We start from the raw sequence: 22,742 nt of genomic DNA on the forward strand, positions 1-22,742 counted from the left end.
TGGCTCATCTGGGAGATATGAATTAATTTGGTGTTCTGATAAAAGAAAAAACATAACATTTTCCAAGATTTAGAAGAATTAACAAATAAATTTCCAGAAATACTCAAAATCTTTGCAATGCTTCTTGGTATTTCCTTTGACAACCCCAGAGGCCAGACCCACCGAAGATTCAAAGTCTGCTGTGCCCCCAGCTTCCAGCTCCCAGTTCTGATGTGCCCCCATATCTGGTATCTCCCATTTGGCGTGGTCTCCTTACAAAAGGGAACCGTGAACCCTCAATGGCCATTTTAATCTGCTTCTGTTACCGACCCTCCTGAGTCAGTCCCCAACAAGGGTCCATCTGCCCCATGTCCTTGGAGCCAATAGAATGAGACCGAGTTTGGTTCAGAAGCAAAGAAAAGCTTTATTCTCTATCAAAAAACGGAGAGGTGGGCTTCCCTGGTGGCGCAGTGGTTGAGAGTCCGCCTGCCGATGCAGGGGACACGGCTTCGTGCCCCGGCCAGGGGGGATCCCACATGCCGCGGAGCGGGTAGGCCCGTGTGCCATGTCCGCGGGCCCTGCGCGTCCGGAGCCTGTGCGCCGCGGCGGGAGAGGCCACAGCAGTGAGAAGCCCGCGTACGGCAAAAAAACAAAAAACAAAAAAAATCGGAGAGGTGCGCGCTCACGCTCTAGAGAGCATGCTCTCCCCACAGGCTGTGGGCGGGGCTGCTTTATAGGGATCTCGTCTGCCGGGAGAGGGGCAGAGTTCTCGCGGGGATGGGCGCAGCTGCGCGGCTGACGCTCCAGACCGCAGTGCGGGGTGCAGCGTCTGTGCGCACGGCCTGCCGCTGCCATCTTGATTCCAGGCGTCGTGTTTACACACGGCCAGCTGAGCTGTGGAAAACACAGCCATTTCGCACTAGGAAATTTGGCCTGAAGTGCCGTGTGGAAGGCCTCTGTGCGCAGCACCCTGTAAGTGAAACGACTAAGAAAAAAAAAGGTTAGACTTTATTACCCAAATTCTGTTTTTATTTCCCAGGAATTGTTAATGGGCTTTGCTAATGACACTTACGCAAGTAAAAGATGAATCTTCACCATCCAAAAAATAGATGTAAACCATTGCTGTATGTATTTGGAATGAAATCAAACCTGAGAAGGCTATATCTACCTCAGAAATACTAAGAACTTTAGGTAGCCATAGGAATAATTATGTTTAATTTCATATCATCTATGTAGGAAAAATTGTGAAAGCCTTTGAAATGTACTGAAAGATTACTGGGGGTTTTCAGTGGAAAACTATGTTCAGTTTAGAGCACACTCTTTTGGATTATCTGGTTCTATGGGGCTCATGTCCTTCATTGCCTTTGTGCTATTTTACAACTGTAATTTGTAGATAATGAATCCAATGCAAATATTTTTGGGCAATAGTCCTGCAAATAAATTTCGGCTGGTGGAGAGACAATTGCTTTCTCTCCCTTATCCTGCAGACATAGCCAATTTTTGCCTCTATTTGCAGATTTATTTCATGATTTTCCTGTCTCCACCTCTTAAATTCTCCTTGAAACCAGCTGTAACGTCTTATTGGTTCCCTTATTAATTAATGAGTTAAATTCTTTGGTATTTGTTCATTTTAGATGTACTATATAAAAGTCATGATTTTCTCTTTTATGAAAATATTTTTAACGATTTAACAAATTGCTATATATTCCAATTTAATTAACTTTTAAAATTAGTTAAGCCATCACTTCATTTTGCAAGAGAACCTCTAGGTTCCATTTCCGAAGAAGAGAATATGGAAGTATGGCTATTCCCCCCAGCTCTGCTCATCATCCTTATCTTACAAGTCAGTTTTTTCCCATAATTTCATAAGATCTTTTGTTCCCCTTATAAATGTTTCATTCATCAACTTCCTCCGGGCCTTAATATAGGAAAACTCATCAAAGAAGAGACATTATAGCTATTCTGTTAGTGGAATAGGTTTCCTTTTTTTTTTTCCCCTTTTGTTGTTTTTGGTACTTTTTAATACATACTTTTTATATCAGTGCTATCCTTCTTTTTCTCTTTATTTTACAATGTCTAAGCCGACTGAGCCAGTGGAGTGCAACTAACTAATATTTATGTAGAAAGTATGTTTGTGACGGGACCCAAATTCAAGAAATGCCCCCAAGGAGGTCTTTAAGTTATATAGGTGTTGCATAATTTGTTCAGATTCTCCTGGTGCATAAATTAATGCTGAGAGTATTGAATATTTGAGAAAATAAAATCTGTAGCTTCCAGGAAATCTTTTAATGAATGAGTATCACAGTTCTTTCAGCAATAATTACTAAGGTCTTATATATTACGATAACCACACACACATATGCACTCATTCCCAAAGTACTGAAAAGGAAATATATATTTTTCATTGAACTTGATTTCAGTTTGAGACTTCCTTTAAAATTGCAATCAATATATCTTTGAAATAAGTGGAAACTTTTCCTGCTCCTGTATCAGGAACAGACAAACCAGCAGTTTGTAGTGATAGAATTTTATTAACAACTTAAAACTGTTCTTATGGAATCTACAGCTAAAGGGTCATAGAAGGGAGAGACTCAAGGCGGACTAGGAAGGTTAGGTTGGTTAACCCTAATAGTGAACCACGGTGCTCCTAGCATCCACAGCAGTCTCTGCAAGGGTTGAGAATCATGTTTATTTTTTTCTTTAATTTACTCTTTCAAAAAATCCAGAAATAGGAACTGTTGTCAACTCTGATCCTTAGGCTCCCCAGGAAACAGTATTCATGGGAATAAATAGACCCAAGAATGCTACTTATGTTTATAGATAAAGCAATTTAGTTTTAGTTTTATATTTACTAATGCTATAAATGACAGCACTGTCTATAATACTGTTTACTTAACAGCAAAGTGATGCTTTGCATAAAGAGTCCTCAGTTCTGCTGAGTCCCTTTCTGATCCTCCAAATAGTTCTGCTCCCCACCTGTAGGAAGTATAGAGTGGTATTTAAGAGTCAAGCCAGATCCCACCATTTACTTAATCATTTATTTCAGTCCCTATTTTGGAAAATGACTAATAATCGTGTCTGTATTAGAGGGCTGCTTCAAGGATTAAGAAAATTGATGTGTGTAAAACATGGTATCTGGGCTGCAGTAGGCACTCAATAAATGTTAGCAGTATAAAGGTCAAAGATTGACTCATAAACTGGTGTCGACAAAGGCGATCATCCAGGAACAATCCACTCCAATTAACAGGACTGCAGAAAGGAGCTCTCCGCTTTGAGATTTGGTGGGAGGTGGAAGACGGAGGGGGCAACCACCCCTGCACCCAGAGCACTTGTTAAAGGATCCTCTGAGGCTGTAGTTTTCAAAGCGGCTCACATATTTCTCTGATGGCGCTTCAGTATCCTCCAGGTGGTCTGTGAACGTCCTCCTAGATTTAAACACAAGTGAGAAGACTTTAAGAGAGAACCTCACTGCTCTAAATAAATTCAGGTCTCTCAACCCAGGTAAATTGCGCTCAGAAAACGGAGGCAACCAGCAGATGTATTTGTTAAATAATTATCAGTTGTTCATAAAAAATCTTGGAGCGGGGGCCTCCCTGGTGGCGCAAGTGGTTGAGAGTCCGCCTGCCGATGCAGGGGATACGGGTTCGTGCCCCGGTCTGGGAGGATCCCATATGCCGCGGAGCGGCTGGGCCCGTGAGCCATGGCCGCTGAGCCTGCGCGTCCGGAGCCTGCGCGTCCGGAGCCTGTGCTCCGCAACGGGGGAGGCCACAACAGTGAGAGGCCCGCATACCGCAAAAAAAAAAAAAAAAAAAAAAAATCTTGGAGCATGAAAGACATGCCAAAAGATTAGAGAAGGGGAAATATTATCTTTGTATTTATAATGGATGGATTCTGTGAATTATCAATTTATGCCTTTAGTAGAGATCCCAGACAAAATTCTAGGGAATGTTATTAAATAGTTTTTAAGTACTTGGGAGTAAAGGAGAAAGGGCAAACATTTTAAAGATTGATGATATTTTAGGGAGGAAAAGAAGATATAGAGCAGTTCTTATCAAACTTTAATGACCATGTGAATCACCTGGGAATCTTGCTGGCAAATTCTGATTGAGTGGTTGTAATTGGGCCTGAGAGTCTACATTTTCAAAAAGTTAATTTATTTGTTTTCGGCTGCGTTGGGTGTTTGCTGCTGGGTGGGGGGTTTCTCTAGTTGCGGCAAGCGGGGACTACTCTTTGTTGCCGTGTGCAGGCTTCTCATTGTAGTGGCTTCTCTTGTTGTGGAGCATGGGCTCTAGGTGCGCGGGCTTCAGTAGTTGTGGCATGCAGGCTCTAGAGCGCAGGCTCAGTAGTTGTAGTGCCCGGGCTTAGTTGCTCTGCGGCATGTGGGATCTTCCCGGACCAGGGCTTGAACCCATGTCCCCTACACTGGCAGACGGATTCTTAACCTCTGTGCCACCAGGGAAGTCCCGAGAGTCTACATTTTTAACAGAGTCCCAGAAGATGCCAGTTCTACTTGTCATAGGACCACGCTTGGCATAGCTAGCCTGTGGAGTACTATCACATACTCCTGAAAGAAATATAAATTGGAAAAAAATGTTTGTAGTATTCATTAGGATTTTTAAATAAAGACGCAGACGTAGAGAATGGACTTGAGGACATGGGGAAGGGGAAGGGTAAGCTGGGATGAAGTGAGATAGTGGCATGGACTTAAATACACTACCAAGTGTAAAATAGGTACCTAGTGGGAAGCAGCCGCATAGCACAGGGAGGTCTGCTCAGTGCTCTGTGACCACCTAGAGGGGTGGGGTAGGGAGGGTGGGAGGGAGACGCAAGAGGGAGGGGTATGGAGATATATGTATACATATAGCTGATTCACTTTATTATACAGCAGAAACTAACACAACATTGTAAAGCAATTATACTCCAGTAAAGATGTTTAAAAAAATGTGCATGTCTTTTAATATAGCAATTCCATTTCTGGGACTCTGTACTAATGAATTCTTTCTCATTTGTTTGAAGATAAAAAGATGTTCATAGCAGCATTGTGTATAAAAGCAAAAATTTGGCAACAACCTAAAGGTCCAACAAAAGGAGAGTAGTACAGTAAGTTGTGGTAAATTGAGGACTATTTTGAAGCCATTAAAGAGAGTGTGTACTGTCATGGAAGATCCTCAGTTTATTAAATGAGATAACATAGAGCACAATCCTATATATATTTTTAAGAAAGAAATATGTGTATCAATACATATACATGAAAATATATAAGAAAGTGTCTGAAAGGATCAATGTCAGTTTCACAGTGGTTTCCTCTGAGTAAAGGCATGGTACTAGAATAGGGGAGTGCAAAGGAAACTTTCAGTTTTCAGTCTTTTTCCTTCTATATTTTCTACACTTTAACAAAGAGAAGCATTTACAACCGTGTGACTGTTTTTAACAGAAAAGCAAGAGGTGGCCCGTGGAAGTTGCCACAGGCTCATCAGGGATATGTTCATGAATGAAGTCTTGAAAGAAAGCTTCTGTTTTCCTCCATTGCTCCTACTCCTCACCCCGCCTCTTACATCAGATGTGTGGGTTTTCCACACCAAGCAAGTCAGACATTAACTGCCTGGAGCTAGCACAGACCCCACGGGTTACAGGCTCAGCAAGACACTTTCCCCCACTTCAGATGCCAATTGCAAGTCCAGGCCTCCAGTACTTCTGACTTTAACTCAAGGGGCCCAAGACCCTCTCCTCAGGTTTGGTAATTTGCTAGGACAGCTCATAGAACTAAGGAAAGCAGTTTACTTACTGTTACTGGTTTATTACAAAGGATACAACTCAGGAACAGGCAGATGCAAAGATGCATAGCGCAAGATATGGGGAAGGGGTGCAGAGATTCCATGATCACCCTGGGTACATCACCCAGCACCTTGATGAGTTCACCAACCCAGAAACTCTCTGAACCCCTTCAGTTAAGATCTTTTACGGGGGCTTTATTACGTAGGAATAATTGATTAAATCATTGGCCATTAACGATCAACTCCAGCCCCTCTCCCCTCCCTGGAGGTCAGAAATTGCCAACTCTAGTCACCTGGTTGGTTCCCCTGCAACCAGCCCCCATCCTCACAAATTGACCGGGGCTTGTTATGAATAATAAAAGACACTCTTCCCTTTATTGCTTTGGAGCTGATTTCAGGAACTAGAGACAAACCCCAAATATTAAAACAAAAGATACTCCTACTGCTCTATTAGGAAGTTATCAATACAAGAGTTTTAGGAGCTCTGTGCCAAGAACTGGGGACAAAGACCAAATATATCTTTTTTATTACATCACAATGTCGTCATCAATGAATGGGATCCAAGGACTATGAAGTAGATTTGTAATTGTTAGAAACAACCAAATCCAGATCCCAATCACCATCGAGAGAGGTCTCTTGTGGTGTGTTTCAGAACTCTCTCTCGGCTCCTGTTTTAAAAATATACGTAGGGACTTCCCAGTGGTTAAGACTTCACCTTCCAGTGCAGGGGGTTCGATCTCTGGTCGGGGAGATAAGATCCCACATGCCTCGCAGCCAAAAAAACCAAAACATAAAACAGAAGCAATATTGTAACAAATTCAATGAAGACTTAAAAAAAAATGGTCCACATCAAAAAAAAAAATCTTAAAAAGTATATGTACCTGTGACCTTCATAGGAAAAGGAAAAAACACTTTATCAATTTTTCAAATGATGTGAGGCTAGAAAAATAGCTAATTCTTTTGGTGATAAAACCAGGAATTCAAAAATAACTCGACTATCTGGAAATGATCAAATCTAAGAAAATGAAATTGATTTGGGATAAACATAATGTCCTACCCTTAAATTAAAAAATCCAACAACACAAGTTAAAAATGGAGGAAACATGGTTTAATAAAATCTCATTTAAGAAGACAGGAATTTTTGCTGATTGACCCTCCAACTGATCTAAGAATATAATTTGGCTGCCACAGACATTTGATTACATAGTTGCAAGAAGGTTCTTCAAGATCCAAATTAGAACCAAAGAGGGGAACTTTCAACAAGATAAATCTCAGGTCAATATAAGGAAAATCTTTAGCCTGTCTAACAGTAAAATGGATTGTTTTGTGAGACTTGTATTCTCCATCCTTGGAGATGTTCCGGCAGAGACCAAGCTACCTCTTGCTCTAGATGAAGTAGAAAATCATCAGATAGACAACCTTTAAGACCAATTATAGAACTCTAAAAATGTATAATTTTATGACATGAATTAACAATTGACTTGAGATTTTTAACGTTTAAAAACAAGATGTGGTATCGTATCTTAAATATTCTTATTTGATCAATTCCATCAAAAATGATAGTCTTATAATCGGCATAGTAAGTACAATTGGTGTTCCAAGGGTTTTCTGTCTCACTGAATATGGCGCACAATTCTTTACTAAGGGTACCTCCGTAAATTCTCAACCTGAAAGAGATGATGAACATCTAGACTAGAACAATCTCATTGAAGATGAAATAGAATTGTGTGCCCGAAGCATATAGAATCCTTTGTGCTCAAATTCAGTCTCACCTCAAATTCAGTCTCATCTCAACCTGAAAGAGATGATGAACATCTAGTCTAGAACAATCTCATTGAAGATGAAATAGAATTGTGTGCCCGAAGCATATAGAATCCTTTGTGCTCAAATTCAGTCTCACCTCAAATTCAGTCTCATCTCAACCTGAAAGAGATGATGAACATCTAGTCTAGAACAATCTCATTGAAGATGAAATAGAATTGTGTGCCCGAAGCATATAGAATCCTTTGTGCTCAAATTCAGTCTCACCTCAAATTCAGTCTCATCTCAACCTGAAAGAGATGATGAACATCTAGTCTAGAACAATCTCATTGAAGATGAAATAGAATTGTGTGTCCGAAGCATATAGAATCCTTTGTGCTCAAATTCAGTCTCACCCCGGTGAGGGTGAGGGTGAGGGTGAGTAGAGCTCCTTTGCATTCCTTCCTCCTCTCTCCTAGCTGCAATCATGCAAGGGCACCTCGTGTCAAGGATGGCTGCTTTACCATTTGAGTTACTGGTAGTAGTGGTGCAGCAATTGCCCTGCCATATTTATACCCTCTGACAGTGGGTTTTGGTGATATTTAGGAAATAAAAGTCCTCACTCCTAGGCAATAATGTGAGCTTTCTGGCCAGAAGACTTCCGTGTTTCCCTTACACAAAACTACTGTGCCATGAATTTATTTTTTAACCATCCCCCCCAACCAAAAATGAAATTACCTCAGTATTTTCATGGCTTTATTTTTGTTGGCCATAAAATTGCTATTGGCTGCCTTGGTGTTTGTGTTGGCATCAGTGGGCACGCTGATGTCAAGTTAGGGAAGAAAATAAACCTTCAAAGGAAAAAACAAATTGACCCATTTTGGGGACTCATGTTGTATATGAGAGAAGAGGAATTTGTTTCTCTGTGTGTAATGTCATGCTAAAAATTGATGCAAGTGGGCAGAAGTATGCTCATAGTTGATTAACTGCTCTCCACGAAGACAAAGAAAACACTGATTTATATATAGCATTTGCCAGTTTCTATGGTGTAAATACTCCCATCATGGTTGATTTCAGTCTACCAAAATAGACCTCACTGAACTTGGGGTTGGAAAGAGATAGGCTAATAGGCTCTGAGTCAAGCAAGTCTCTTGAATTGGAAGTGGGGGAAAAAATTTATTTGGATATTTGGAGTAAAAAAAAAAATGCCTATAACATTTGACACCTATATTGAATCCTTCCTCATAAAAGATTTTACAGAGGTATTTTAGGTTGGTTTAGGCCTGGCACATTAAAGCCGTATTTGTTTCTTTTTCCTGTCCTTTTCCAACTATTTTGATCAGCTGTTTAAATTTGCTTTCTTACTAAAAAGTATTTTAATAATGAGAACTGCAGCTATTCTAATATTTATCTTGAGGTCCTTCCCATCATTGTGAAGTTTAATCTGTATTTTCATATCAAAGAAGAAACTTTAATAACAATTAAAACTATGTGGTTATAAGAAGAAACATAATTATATATCTTTAGAGTGATTCATATACCAGGGATACCCATTCTTGCATAAAATATATACGTAAATAGTTTGATCTCATTCAGTATAATGAAATCTATTATTAAGGTTGATATTCTTTGATGAAAAAGAAAATAGTGCCAGAAATTCTTGGCTGGATATCCTAATACCCATTCCCAATCCCTTTTCCTTCTCTTCCTGAAAACTAAAATGAACTCTTACCCAGATATCCTTGTAGCTAAGCTAGAAAATTTCATGTTTAACAGGTCTGTCTAATAGGATGTAACTTGAAGCCTACTTAGAGCTTATGGGAACAAAGGCATGGATACAACTTTCAGCATCCTCTTGCCTCCCCCACTTCTTTCTGAGTTTAATATGAATTAAATGCCTCAATGGCAGGCTATATTATGAGGCAACTAGCATGAGGATGAAAGCTACCATCATAAGGATAGCAAATTGGCAACGGAAAGAGATTAGATGAATTTTCACAACATGGTCAAACCATTGACTAGACCTGGAGTATATACCTCTAGATGTCTTGTTATATGAGAAAGCAGCCCTATCTTTTTATAGCTTCATGGAAGCATAATTTACATACCATAAAATTCACCTGCCATAAGTTACAATTCAATGAGTTTTAGTAAATTAGTGGAATTGTGTAACCATAATAATCCATTTCCCCCCAAGCTCACTTTCAATCATTCCCCATTGGTCCTTGGCAAACACTGACCAGCTTTCTGACTATAAACTTATCTTTTCTAGACATTTCATATAAATAGGATCATGCAATATGTAGTCTTTTGCATCTGGCTTCTTGCATTTACAATAATGTTTTTTTTTTTTTTTTTTTTTTTTTGCGGTACGCGGGCCTCTCACCACTGCAGCCTCTCCCGTTGCGGAGCACAGGCTCAGCGGCCATGGCTCACGGGCCCAGCCGCTCCGCAGCATGTGGGATCTTCCCGGACCGGGGCACGAACCCGTGTCCCCTGCATCGGTAGGTAGACTCTCAACCACTGCGCCACCAGGGGAGCCCCTGTCCATTTTTAATTGGGTTGTTTGTCTTCTCATTATACAATTGTAGGATCTCTTTGCAGATTCTAGGTACATGTCCTTTACCAGATATACAATTTACATATATTTCTCTGAGTCTGTGGCTTATCTTTTCACTTTCTTAATCTTGTCTTTTGAAGGACAAGTTTTTAATTTTAATGAAGTCCAATTTATCAATTTTTTCTTTTATAGTTTGTGCTCTTAGTGTCATGTCTGATTTAAAGAATTTATTTATTATTTATTTATTTATTTATTGGTTGCGTTGGGTCTTCATTGCTGCACGTGGGCTTTCTCTAGTTGCAGCAAGGGGGGGCCACTCTTCGTTGCGGTGTGCGGGCTTTTCATTATGGTGGCTTCTCTTGTTGCCGAGCACGGGCCCTAGGTGCGTGGGTTTCAGTAGTTGTGGCACGTGGGCTCAGTAGTTGTGGCTTGCGGACTCCAGAGCACATGCCCAGTAGTTGCTCTGCGGCATGTGGGGGATCTTCCCAGACCAGGGCTAGAACCCATGTCCCCTGCATTGGCAGGCGGATTCTTAACCACTGTGCTATCAGGGAAGCCCTGAATTCTTTGCTAACCCAGGGGCATGAAGATTTACTCTTATCCGCTTTTATTGAGGTTAAGCATTTTAGTTCTTTTAGCACTCAGGTTCCTTTGGAGCTAATTTTTGAGTATAGTGTGAGGTGAGATTCTATGTTGGTTATATCACTTACTTACTCAATATATTTCTTTTTTGCGTCTGAATATCCAATGGCCTCATCACTATTTGTTGAAAAGACTATCCTTTCTCTATTTAATTGTCTTGGCACGTTTGTTGAAAATCAGTTTACTACAAATGTAAGGATTTATGTTTAGACTCTCAATTCTATACCAATGATCTGTAACAGAGGTGGCAAAATATGGTCTGTGTGCCAAATACAGCTCACTACCTTTTTTCTGTTGTTAAAGTTTTATTGAACACAGCCATTCCCACGTGTTTACATCTTGTTTGAGCTACTTTTTTAGTATGATGGCAGAGTGCCGTCATTTGCAACAGAAACCAAAAAGTCTCAAATATTTACTATAGGGCACTTTATAAAGATTATTTGCTAACTCCTGATCTATATGTTTATCTCTCTGTCAGTACGATATTCTTGATCACTGTAGCTTTATAATAAGTCTTGAAATCAGGTAGTGTGAATCCTCCAACTTTGTTCTTCTTAATCAAAATTGTATTGCCTATACTAGGCACTTTGCATTTCCATATAAATTTTAGGATCAGCTCATCAGTTTCTGAAAAGTAGCATGCAAGATTTTGATAAGCGTTGTGTTGAATCTATAGATCAGTCTGGGGAGAACAACCATCTTGACAGTATTAAGTCTTCCGATCTGTGAAGATGGCATCTTTCCATTCATTAGATCTTTAATTTTTCTCAACAGTGCTTTTTACTTTTCAGTGTACGTGTGTTTGATTTCTTTTTGTTAAATGTATTTCTAAGTATTTTATTATTTGTGATGCTATTATAAATAAAACTTAATTTCATTTTCAGATTTTTTAATTGTCCCTATTGTTACAATTGTATAGATATACAATTGATTTTTGCATATTGATTTTGTATTCTGTGAACTAGCTAAAATAGTTTATTGCTTCTCATATGTTTTATGGATTTTTTAAGGATTTTCTACATACAGGCTCATGATATATGCAAATAAACAATTTTATTTCCTTCTTCCAAACCTGGACTGGATGCTTTTTTTTTTTTTTTTTAAACTTGTTACAGTGACTAGAACCTTCAATCTGATGTTGAATAAGCATGTTGAGAGTGGACATTGTGGCTTTTTTCCCTGATACTTGGGGGAAAGCTTTCAGTCTTTAACCATTAAGTATGGTTGTAGTTATAGGTTTTTCATAGATGTCCTTCATCAGGTTGTGGAAATTCCCTTCTATTCCTAGTTTAAATTTTTAAAATAATAAATGGATGTTGAATTTTTTCATATGCTTTTTCTGAAGCAATTGAGATAATCATGTAATTTTGGTTCCTTACTATTCTACTAATACAGTAGTCTATATTAATCCATCTTCAGTTGTCAAACCAACATTGCATTACTGGAACACACCACACTAGGAGGTGGTATATAAATTGTTATACATTCCTGAGTTAATTTTTCTAATATTTTATTAATGCTTTTTGCATGTATGTTCATGATATTGGCTAGTTTTCTTTTCTTGTGAGGTTTCTGTCTGTTTTGTTATCAGGGTAATACTGTCTCATAGAATGAGTTGAGAGGTGTTTCCTCCTCTGTTTTCTAAAAGTTGGTGAAAAACTGGTATCATTTTTAAATACTTAAATTCACCAATGAAACCAGCTAGACCTGAGCTTTTCTTTGTAAGATATTTCTAATTACCAATTCAGTTTCTCTTCTTGTTATAGGTATATTCAAATTTTCTATTTCTTCCTGAGTCTGTTTTCATAATTTGTGTCTCTCTACGATATTTTTCTGTTTCATCCAGGTTGTCTAATTTGTAGCTCTAATATTGTTTATAATAGTCCTTATAATCCTTTAAACTTTGATAGGGTCAGTAGTGATATCCCCTCTTTTGTTCCTGATTTTGGTAATTTGTGTCTTCTCTCTTATTTTCTTGGTCAGTCTATTTGTTTGTTCGTTTTATTGAACTTTTGGTTTAATCTATTTTCTTTATTTTTTATTTCTATTTCTGTGATTTTCATTCTAATCTTTATTATTCCCTTCCTTTTGCTTGCTGTAGGTTTAGTTTTCTTTTTGTAGTTTCTTGCATTGGAAGTTTAGGTTATAGATTTGAGAAATTTCTTCTTTTCTGAAATTAACACTGCTGTAGATTTGATGGTGTTCTTTAAGGAATTCAATTTAAAATTACTTACATGCAAAACTTATACTGGAGTGAAGTTGTTTGATAACAACTAATGTTGTTTAAATTACAAGTAAAGTCAAAATGTTTTGTTGACCTCCTTCTGGCAAAAGTTAAAACAAGAAAGAGGATCCCACAAGCCAATTTTCAGTGTGTCTATTTTCTGATCTTAAACTGTAAGAGAAGAATCTAATAGAATTCTATAAATGCCTTCTAAGGGATGAATATATTCTATTAAAATCATATGATTATAGTCTGATATCAACATTTGGTAGTACCTATCTGTTTAAAAGGACATTTTCAAAGATGAAATACAGAAAATCTCATTGCAGGTCAGTATTAACAGGTAAATATTTGCAATTTACTGTTATGATAGGAAACACTAAATTTAAACCTCAAACAAAATGGCATCCCCCCTAAAAGAAAATCCCCACATTCTTATTGCTAGACCGTATTACAAAAAAGTTCTCAATTATTGTAATTATATGTTGAATTTCATCAATAAAAATGTTTGAATTTTTTTCTTGTTATATACATACGTACACAATATCTTTGATTTTGTCTCTTAGACTGCAATACTATTTGGTTCCTTACAAAAAGTTTTCCAAACCCAGCAAATTAACATCTGATATCTGCCTAGCAAATTAAAGATTTACCCTCTTTGGAAGAAGATAACATCCCCAGAGCCTCTAGAATTTTTCATACATAGTATCTGGCATTCAAAAAAAAATTACTAGCCATTCCAAGCAATAGACATAAACAACTAAAAACTAGGAAAAAATGCAGATGGTAATAACAAAACTGGATGTGTTCCAGATACTGGAGTTACCAGGCAGGAATTTTATTCAGGCAAGAATTTTTTTTTTTTAAAGGTGAAAAGATGGAGAATTTCACTAGGTCATTGGCATATATGAGAAAATATACCAAACATCACAAAATCCAGAAAAAAAGCATACTACTTTTATTAATTTGTGACACATCGCCATAGTGCTTTTTTCCCCAAACTTTTGGGGCTGCTTACTCTTTTATGGCCTCTTTGCATAATAACAAGTCACATTACTATTTTATATGGAGACAATAGATATATTATTTAGTCTTTCCTTTAACATGTTGATCATTTGCTGAATTAGTAACAATTTGGGGTGCTTTTTCCTCAGAAAGCACCAGACTTTGTCAGGGTAAACTATGTGAGATATGCTAAAACAATCCAATATATTGGAACACATAAAATTTGACACCTGACGTAGACAGGGGTAGGTTTGTGTTCTATAAGTGAGTACATTTTCTATAAATGTTATTTTACACAATTCTCATCAGAAAAACATGCATGGTACATTTATAATTATATACACTGTGTTATTGAGTATATTCATGACAGAAGAGAACATTAGTTTTGGTCAGATATCAATGAGAATCACATCTTCAGTTTATAATTTTACATGTTTGATGTTTGGAAGAATTTTCCACAGGCTATTTTCAACTCTCTACATTTCAAATTTTGTTTCTCTTCCACCATACATGTTCTTCCAGTGTTGTATGAACTAATTCATGTTCATGTAGTGATACAGTCTCTGGTCCTGCATCTATGTATCATGAAGTGGGAGATTCAGCACAGTGGAGAGTAGGGATATTCCTAGAATCTCTTCTTATATCAGAACAGTTACCAATAAATTGACTATACATGAAAGTGACTATAAACCACATAATTATGCCCTTCTAAGCCTAAATTAAATGTAGCTCTAACTCAACTTCTCTTTGGCTAATTTCCAAAATTGGATGCAATCAATTCTGTCACCACTCAAATGAGGGAAGATACAGTGGAGGGAAAGTTGAGTGGAAAGAGACAATGGTCTTAACTTACTGAGTTGAAAATATCTTATTTTTGCAACATTTACAACAATAAATTTGTAAATAAAAATAAATTTTTATTTACAAAAATAGATTTCTTTGTGAACACATTGCTGGGACCCCCACCCAGGGCTTTGGAAGGGACCTAGGCAAATAGAGTGTTGTGAAGCTTAAGCTTTATTAGATAGAAGGATAAATGAGAAAAAAATAATAGTTATTAGGCACTGGAGATTTGGGAACTGAGAAAAATAGGGTGCAGGTATGAGAGAATATTTCCACTGTATGCCTTTTTATTATTTGGACATTTATATACCTATTAAAAATTAAAACGTTTTAATTGAGGCCAAATGTTATAAATTAGAAATGAGTGGCAATGACATTGAGCACTGAATACTGCCAGAAGCCTAACTTTCTGATAAAAAAAGGAAAAACATCAGGAACTGACAATGATTATGAATATAACAGTCTATCTAAGAACTCTTGAGGGCTGGCAATAAGCCCCAAACACTGAGCAAGTAGTGAGATAACCATTTCTCATCAACCCTCAGTCTCTCCCCTCTTCGAGGGCCTCTACAAATATTTTGCTGAGATGTAGCTAGGTATTGCATAATGTGATTTCATGTGTGCAAAAGCATGCTATTATAAATTCAGGAAGTGTAGAGTTCTAAGGTTGCGCTATAGCCCAAGCCACGTATGTCGATTGGGCACTTGAAATGTGGCAACTACAAATTGAGGTATGCTATAGGTATAAAATACATACAGTATTTCAAAGATTTAGTACAAATAATCTCAACTTTTTACTAAAAAATTAATTTGAATATATGTTGAAATAATATTTAGAATATATTGGGTTAAATAAATTATATTAAAACCAGTTTCGCCTTTTCTATCATTTAAAATGTGACTACTAGAAAAATTAAAATTACACGTGTTTCAACTTAAATTTCTATAGGATAGTGCTGCTCTAAAAGCACACTTTGCTTGCTCCTCCAGTTTGTAGGACTGCTGAGGATATAACTTGGCATACCTATGCCAGTTTTATCACTTTAAAAGAGAAAGTTAAATTTCAAAATATCAAGAGCTAAAAAACTTCCAGAATGAGAAAATTACATATCTATCACTACAATTGAATAGATCCATTGAAGTGTTATATAATCACATTGTTTCACAAGATTGAAATCGTCTCAAGAATTTTCTTTAAAGTAATAAGTAGTTTCTCCAAATAGTTCATTCTCGTTTTTTTAATTATGCCTCTCTAAAATATCTTCATTTCCATAAAATGAGAATGATGGACTTCCATAATCTTTAAAATTAATGTTATAAGGAAAAAGCTATAAGCAAGAAAAAAACACATACAAAAGAAATTACTCAGTTCTTCAATAGTCAAGATTATTTATTAAGGTAAATATTGTACTGGCTCATCCTTCAGTATCAGCCAGTCTACAGATCAAAACTTATGTGGGATGGTTCAACACGTGAAAATCAATTGGTGTAATACAGCACATTAACTGAATGAAAGAAAAATTATATGATTATCTCAATTGATGCAGAAAAAGCATTTGAAAAAATTCAGCACACTTTCATGATGAAAACACTCAACAAACTAGGAATAGAAGGAAACTACCTCAGCAACATAAAGGCCATATATGAAAACTAACAGCCAACATCATAGTCAAGGATAAAAGACTGAAAGTGTTTCCTCTAAGCTCAGGAACAAGCAAGGATACCCACTTTTGCCACTTCATTTCAACAAAGTACTGGAAGTTCTAGACAGAGCAATTAGGTAAGAAAAAGAAATAAAAGACATCCAAATTGAAAAGGAAGAAGTAAAATGATCTCTGTTCACAGATGACATGATCTCATATGTAGAAAACCCTAAAGATCACACACACACGCACACACAACTGTTAGAATTAATAATTTCAGCAAAGTTGTAGGATACAAAATCAACACTCAAAAATCAGTTGCATTTCTATACACCAACAATGAACAATCTAGAAAGATAATTACGAAAATAATTTCATTTGCTATAGCATCGATAATAATAAAATACTCAGTTATAAACTTAACCAAGGAGGTGAAAGACTTGTACACTAAAAACTACAAAATATTGCTGAAAGATATTAGAGAAGACAACAATAAATAGACATCCCATGTTCATGAATTGGAAAAATTAATATTGAGATGTCAATACTACCTGAATCGATCTACAGATTCAGTGTAATCCCTATCAAATTCCCAATGATAGCTTTTTCCAGGAATAGAAAAATTCATCCTAAACTTCATCTGGAATCTCAAGAAACCTAGAACAGTTAAAAAAAAATCTTGAGAAACACAGTGTTGGAAGTTTCACACTTCCTGGTTTCAAAACTTACTACAGCAAAGATACAATAATTAAAACAATGTGGTACTGGCATAAAGATAGACATAGATACTAGTAGAATAGAGCTGAGAGCCCAGAAATAAACCCTCACACATATGGTCAAATGATTTTCAACAGGAGTACCAAGACCATTCAATGGGGAAAGGACAGTTTTTTTCAAAAATGGTGCTGGGAAACTGTATAGCCACATGAAACAAAAAATGCTGTTAAACTTTTGCATTACTCCATATACAAAGATTAACTCAAAGCTTGCTAATTCTAGAATATTTTCATCAACCCCCAAAAGAAACCTCATACCCATTAACAATCATTCCCCATTTTGCTCTCCCGCTGGCAACCACCAATCAACTTTCTGCCTCTGTGGATTCCTATTCTGGACATTTCATATAAGTGAAATTATACAATATCTGGGCTTTTGTGTCTGGCTTCTTTCACTTAGCATAATATTTTCAAGGTTCATCCACACTGTATTTTGTGTCAGTACTTCATCTCTGAATATTATGTTGTATGGATATACCACATTTTGTTTATCCATTCATCCTTTGATAGATATTTAGGCTGTTTCCACCTTCTGGATATTATGAATAATGTTGCTAAGAAAATTAGCAAACAAGTTTTTATGAAACTATATGTTTTCATTTCTCTAGGAGTGGAGTGGCTGGATCATATGAAGAATCTGTGTTTAGCATTCTGTGGAACTACCATGTTTCCCAAAGTGACTGCATCATTTTACAGTCCCAGTAGAAATGTATAAAAGTTCCAACGTCCACACATCTTTACCACCACTTGTTATTGTCTGTCTTTTTTATTTTAGCCATCCTTGTGAGTGTGAAGTGGTAATTTTTTGTGATTTAATTTGCATTTCCCTATACAGTAGTGTCACTGAACATCTTTTCATGTACTTATTGGCCATTTGTATATCTTATTTAGAGAAATTGGCCATTTGTATATCTTATTTAGAGAAATGTCTACTCAATTTGGTTATTTTTATTTTGATTTGGGTTATTTGTCTTTTTATTGTTGAGTTGTCAGACTTATTTTTTTATCGAAGTATAGTTGATTTACAATGTTGTGTTAATTTCTGCTGCGCGGCAAAGTGATTCATTTATACGTATATATACATTCTTTTTTATATTCTATTCCATTATGGTTTATTACAGGATGTTGAATATAGTCCCTTGTGCTATACAGTAGGACTTGTTGTTTATCCATTCTATATATACCAGTTAGCATCTGCTAACTCCCAATCCCTCCCTCCCCCATCCCCCTCTCCCTATGCAACCACATGTCTATTCTCTATGTTTGTGAGTCTGTTTCTGTTTTGTAGACAGGTTCATTTGTGGCATATTTTAGATTCCACATGTAAGTGATATCATATGGTATTTGTCTTTCTCTTTGTGACTTCACTTAGTATGATAATTTCTAGGCCCATCCATGTTGCTGCAAATGACATTATTTCATTCTTTATTTATGGCTGAGTAGTATTCCATTGTATATATGTACCACATCTTCTTTAACCATTCATCTGTCAATGGACATTTAGATTGTTTCCATGTCTTGGCTATTATGAATGGTGCTGCTATGAACATAGGGGTGCATGTATCTTTTTGAATTAGAGTTTTGTCCAAATATATGCCCAGGAGTGGGATTGCTGGATCATATGGCAACTCTATTTTTAGTTTTCTGAGGAACCTCCATAGTGTTTTCTATAGTGGCTACCTAACTTACATTCCCACCAACAGTGTAGGTGGGTTCCTGTTTCTCCACACCCTCTTCAGCATTTATTATTTGTAGACTTCAGACGTCTTTATATATCTAGATACTAGACCTTTATCAGATATATGAGTTGCAAATATATTCTATTCTCTGAGTTGTCTTTTCATTTCTCAATAGCATTCTTTGAAGCACAAAACATTTGGATTTTGATGAAGTTTAATTTTTTTTTTTTGGTTGCTTGTGCTTTTGGCGTCATACCTAAGAAAACATTGCCTAATCTGACGTCTTAAAGATTTATGCTTATGAGTTCTTCTAATAGTTTTATAGCTTTATATATTATATTTTGGGTTTTGATCTATTTTGAGTTGCTTCTTGTATATCGTGTGAAGTGGAGGTCTAAATTCACACTTCTGCATATGTTTAGTTCCAGTTTCAAGTTTGTTGAAAAGACCATATTCTCTCTCTGTTGAATTGCGCTGTCACTCTTGTCACAAATCAATGAATCGTAAATGTAAAACTTTTTGTGGACTTTCTATTCTATCATTGGTCTATATATCTAGCCTTATGCCAGTACCATGTTATCTTTATTTCTGCCACTTTTTAGTGAAGTATTGAAATCAAGAAGTGTGCAAACTCCAACTCTGTGGTTTGTAAGATTGTTTTAGCTATTCTGAGTTGCAATTCTGTAAGAATTTTAGTATCAGCTTTTCAATCTCTAAAAACTAGACAGTTGGAATTCTGATAGGGATTATGTTGAATCCATAGATTTAATTGGGGAAATTGCCATCTTAACAATATTAAGTTTTTAAATCCATGAATATGGACTATCTTTTCATTTACTTAGATACTCTGTAATTTCTTTCAATAATGTTTTATAGTTTTCAGTATACAAATCTTATACTTCTTTTGCTAAATTTACTTCTAAATATTTTATTGTTTTTGATGCTATTATAAATAGAATTGTTTCCTTAATTTCATTGCTAGAAATAAAATAGATATTTTTGTATATTAATACTGTATCCTTCAACCTTGTTGAACTCATTTATTAGCTCTAATCATTTATGTGTGTGTATTTCTCAGGATGTTTTATATACATAATCATGTCATCTTCAAATGGAGATAGTTTTACTACTTCCTTTTCAATCTAGGTTTTTAAAATTGCATTATTGCTCTGATTATAACCTTCATTATAATAATGTTGAACAGAAATGGTCAGAACAGACATCTTTGTCTCTTTCTGATCTTAGAGAGAAAGCTTTCAGTCTTTCCCCATTAAGTATAATGGGAGCTGTGGTTTCTTGTAGATGTACTTTATCAAGTTGAGGAAGTTCCCTTCTATTCCTAGTTTGTTGTATGTTTTTATTATAAGGGGAGTTGGATTTAGTCTAATGCTTTTCCGGCATCTATGGAAAGGATCATGTGCTTTTTGTCCTTTGTTCTATTTATATGGTGTATTACATTGATTTTCTTATGTTGAACCAAGCTTGCATTCCTGGGATAAATCAACCAAGGTTATGTATGCTGTTAGATACAATTTACTATTTTTTTGTTGTTGTTGGGGATTTTTTAATCTATATTCACAAGGGATATTGGTCTGTAGATTTCTTGTTTGGGGGCTTTCTTTGTCTGCTGTTGGTGTCAGGTTAATACTGACTTCATAGAATGAGCTGAGAAATATTCTCTCCCCACCCTATTTTCTAAAAGAGTTTGTGAAGAATTTGTGTTATTTGTATTTGTATTTATCTGTATTTAAACTATTTGATAAAATTAATCATTGAAACCACCAGAAATTAAGCTTAATTTTCAGAGTTCTGAAATATTTTATTCTGAAAAATTTTCAAGTGTTCACATTGCTTTTATGGAGGAAAGGATTTTTGAAGGTCCTACTCTGCCATTGCCACTGGCATTCATTTCATTTTTTATTATGCTACAGAATCAGTTAACCAATGTCAAGTGTTTGAATTAGAAACCCACATTTCACATATTTAGTTCTAGATTTACTCCTCAAATTCCTAAAATATCATCCAAACCTCCTCAGTACTAAGATGACAAATGTACATTCCTTAGACATGGAGGTTTTCTCAAATGGAAATTTCTTTCTAGATTAAATTTCTTGAATCTTAAAGTGTGATGACTCTTTTCTAAATGTGTTACTTTTGTTACTTTTCATTTGAAAGCAAATTTTAAAAAACTTTTAAAACCATAAAACACTATATGAGATGATATTAACATCATCACCACTTATGTGATAGTCATTTCACTGCATCCTAGTTATATTGCTTTTATTTTTTTAAGAAAAATAGAACTTCACATTGGAGCTGAACTTAACAATCTGATTATCAATTTAGGGTCACCAATCAATGATCCAATCCATGTTTATTGACAGTAAGATAAAGCTCAGATGGACATTAAAATTTAAATATTCCTGAGTGACAGCATCCATTCACTTGACATAGATACCTATCTTTCTGTTGACCTCAGCAGTCTGAGTTTTAGCCTTCATCTCTGTGGCTTCCATTGCTGCAAAGTCTGCTCCCTGAATAAGACACGTATGAGCCAAATCTCTGAAATTACTCACAGTGGGAAAGGCATAGCTGTTCTGGAAAGGAGTTCTGATTCTGAGCTAAGATATTGCCATGTTTAGCCTCTCAATTTACCATTCTATTTTTCTCTTTTCTGAGTTCTTTTTACCTCCTGTCACCATTTTCTGACAATTCACTTTCCATGACTTTCTATAGGTTGAATTCTACCTCCTGTTCATCTTACCTTTGACAGTGCATAATTAAAAGGGATCTATTAATCACTTTAGTGATTAGTAAAAATTATAATAGCCACCTGTGTCTAGTGGCTACCATATTAGACAGAACAACTCTAGAACACTTGTTGCTAGAAATCTGTTTCATCTTCATTCTTTCCCTGTCTTATTGCTATTTTAGTTTTTCAGCCCTCACTGAAGGGTGACTGATAAAGATGATTCCTGGAAGTGGTAGTGGAGACTTCTGCTCTGGGAGTTGAAGCGGGTGGGGAGGGGGAGGGGAGCACACCTGAACTTTTAAAATCACACTTAGATGAACACCTCCATCATCAGAGAAAGTTCTTCTGGGCGGCACTGCTCTCTAGAGGGTTGCTGAAGTTGTTTGAACATGACAGGTTTGAACTAACGTGCAAAATGAAATTTGCTGTCTGCTTACTTCCAAAGCCAGGAACTGGAAGAGTTATTGAACTGTACTGGCTGCCTGTCTTAAAATACACAGAGCAAATGCTACAATGAATCAGCCATCCTGAAGCAGGGTCAAAACACAGCCTGGTCATCATTGCTCCAGACACCAGGGAAAGATGAGATCTGGGACCTTGGCACTCGGGCTGGATTTTATGTGGATAGTTGAAAAACTATCTACAGAATGTACTCTTACATAATGAATAAGCTTCCCTCACTGGTAAATGCCAATTTTCCAGTGGACCATGGAAAATTGGCTATTTTTTGCTACTCAGTGGGAGGCTGTGGTGCTCTTACTTGTGCTTTAAAGAACCCTGGAAAATGCAAATCTATGTCAGCATTTGCTCCAATTTGCCACCAGCTCTCTGTCTTTGGGTGGGTGGGTGGGAGGGCAAAAATCTCTCAATGGATATCTGAAATCAGAGCAAAATAAATGAAAAGCTTATGACGCTGGTGTTTTTAGTAAGTCTTATTCAGGTTCTGGTTAGACATGATCAAGGAGGTGTTGACTAAACATTTCAGCTGCACAGCTACTTCCTGACATCAGTTGTTTTTAGATTACAAGAGGGTTATGATTATAGTTACTTTTCTTTGCAATCTTTTTTAATGACCACATCAGACTTCAAGAAGGATTCCCGAATACAGGAAAAATCAGACACTAG

At 36.5% G+C, this 22,742-nt stretch overlaps 1 pseudogene; it reads left to right on the forward strand.

Moving 5' to 3' along the window:
* The first annotated feature begins 756 nt into the window (after positions 1–756).
* On the forward strand, positions 757–22,742 carry LOC132497832 (S-formylglutathione hydrolase-like; annotated as a pseudogene).

Source organism: Mesoplodon densirostris, chromosome 10, assembly GCF_025265405.1.
Source record: "Mesoplodon densirostris isolate mMesDen1 chromosome 10, mMesDen1 primary haplotype, whole genome shotgun sequence".
Lineage (NCBI taxonomy): Eukaryota > Metazoa > Chordata > Mammalia > Artiodactyla > Ziphiidae > Mesoplodon > Mesoplodon densirostris.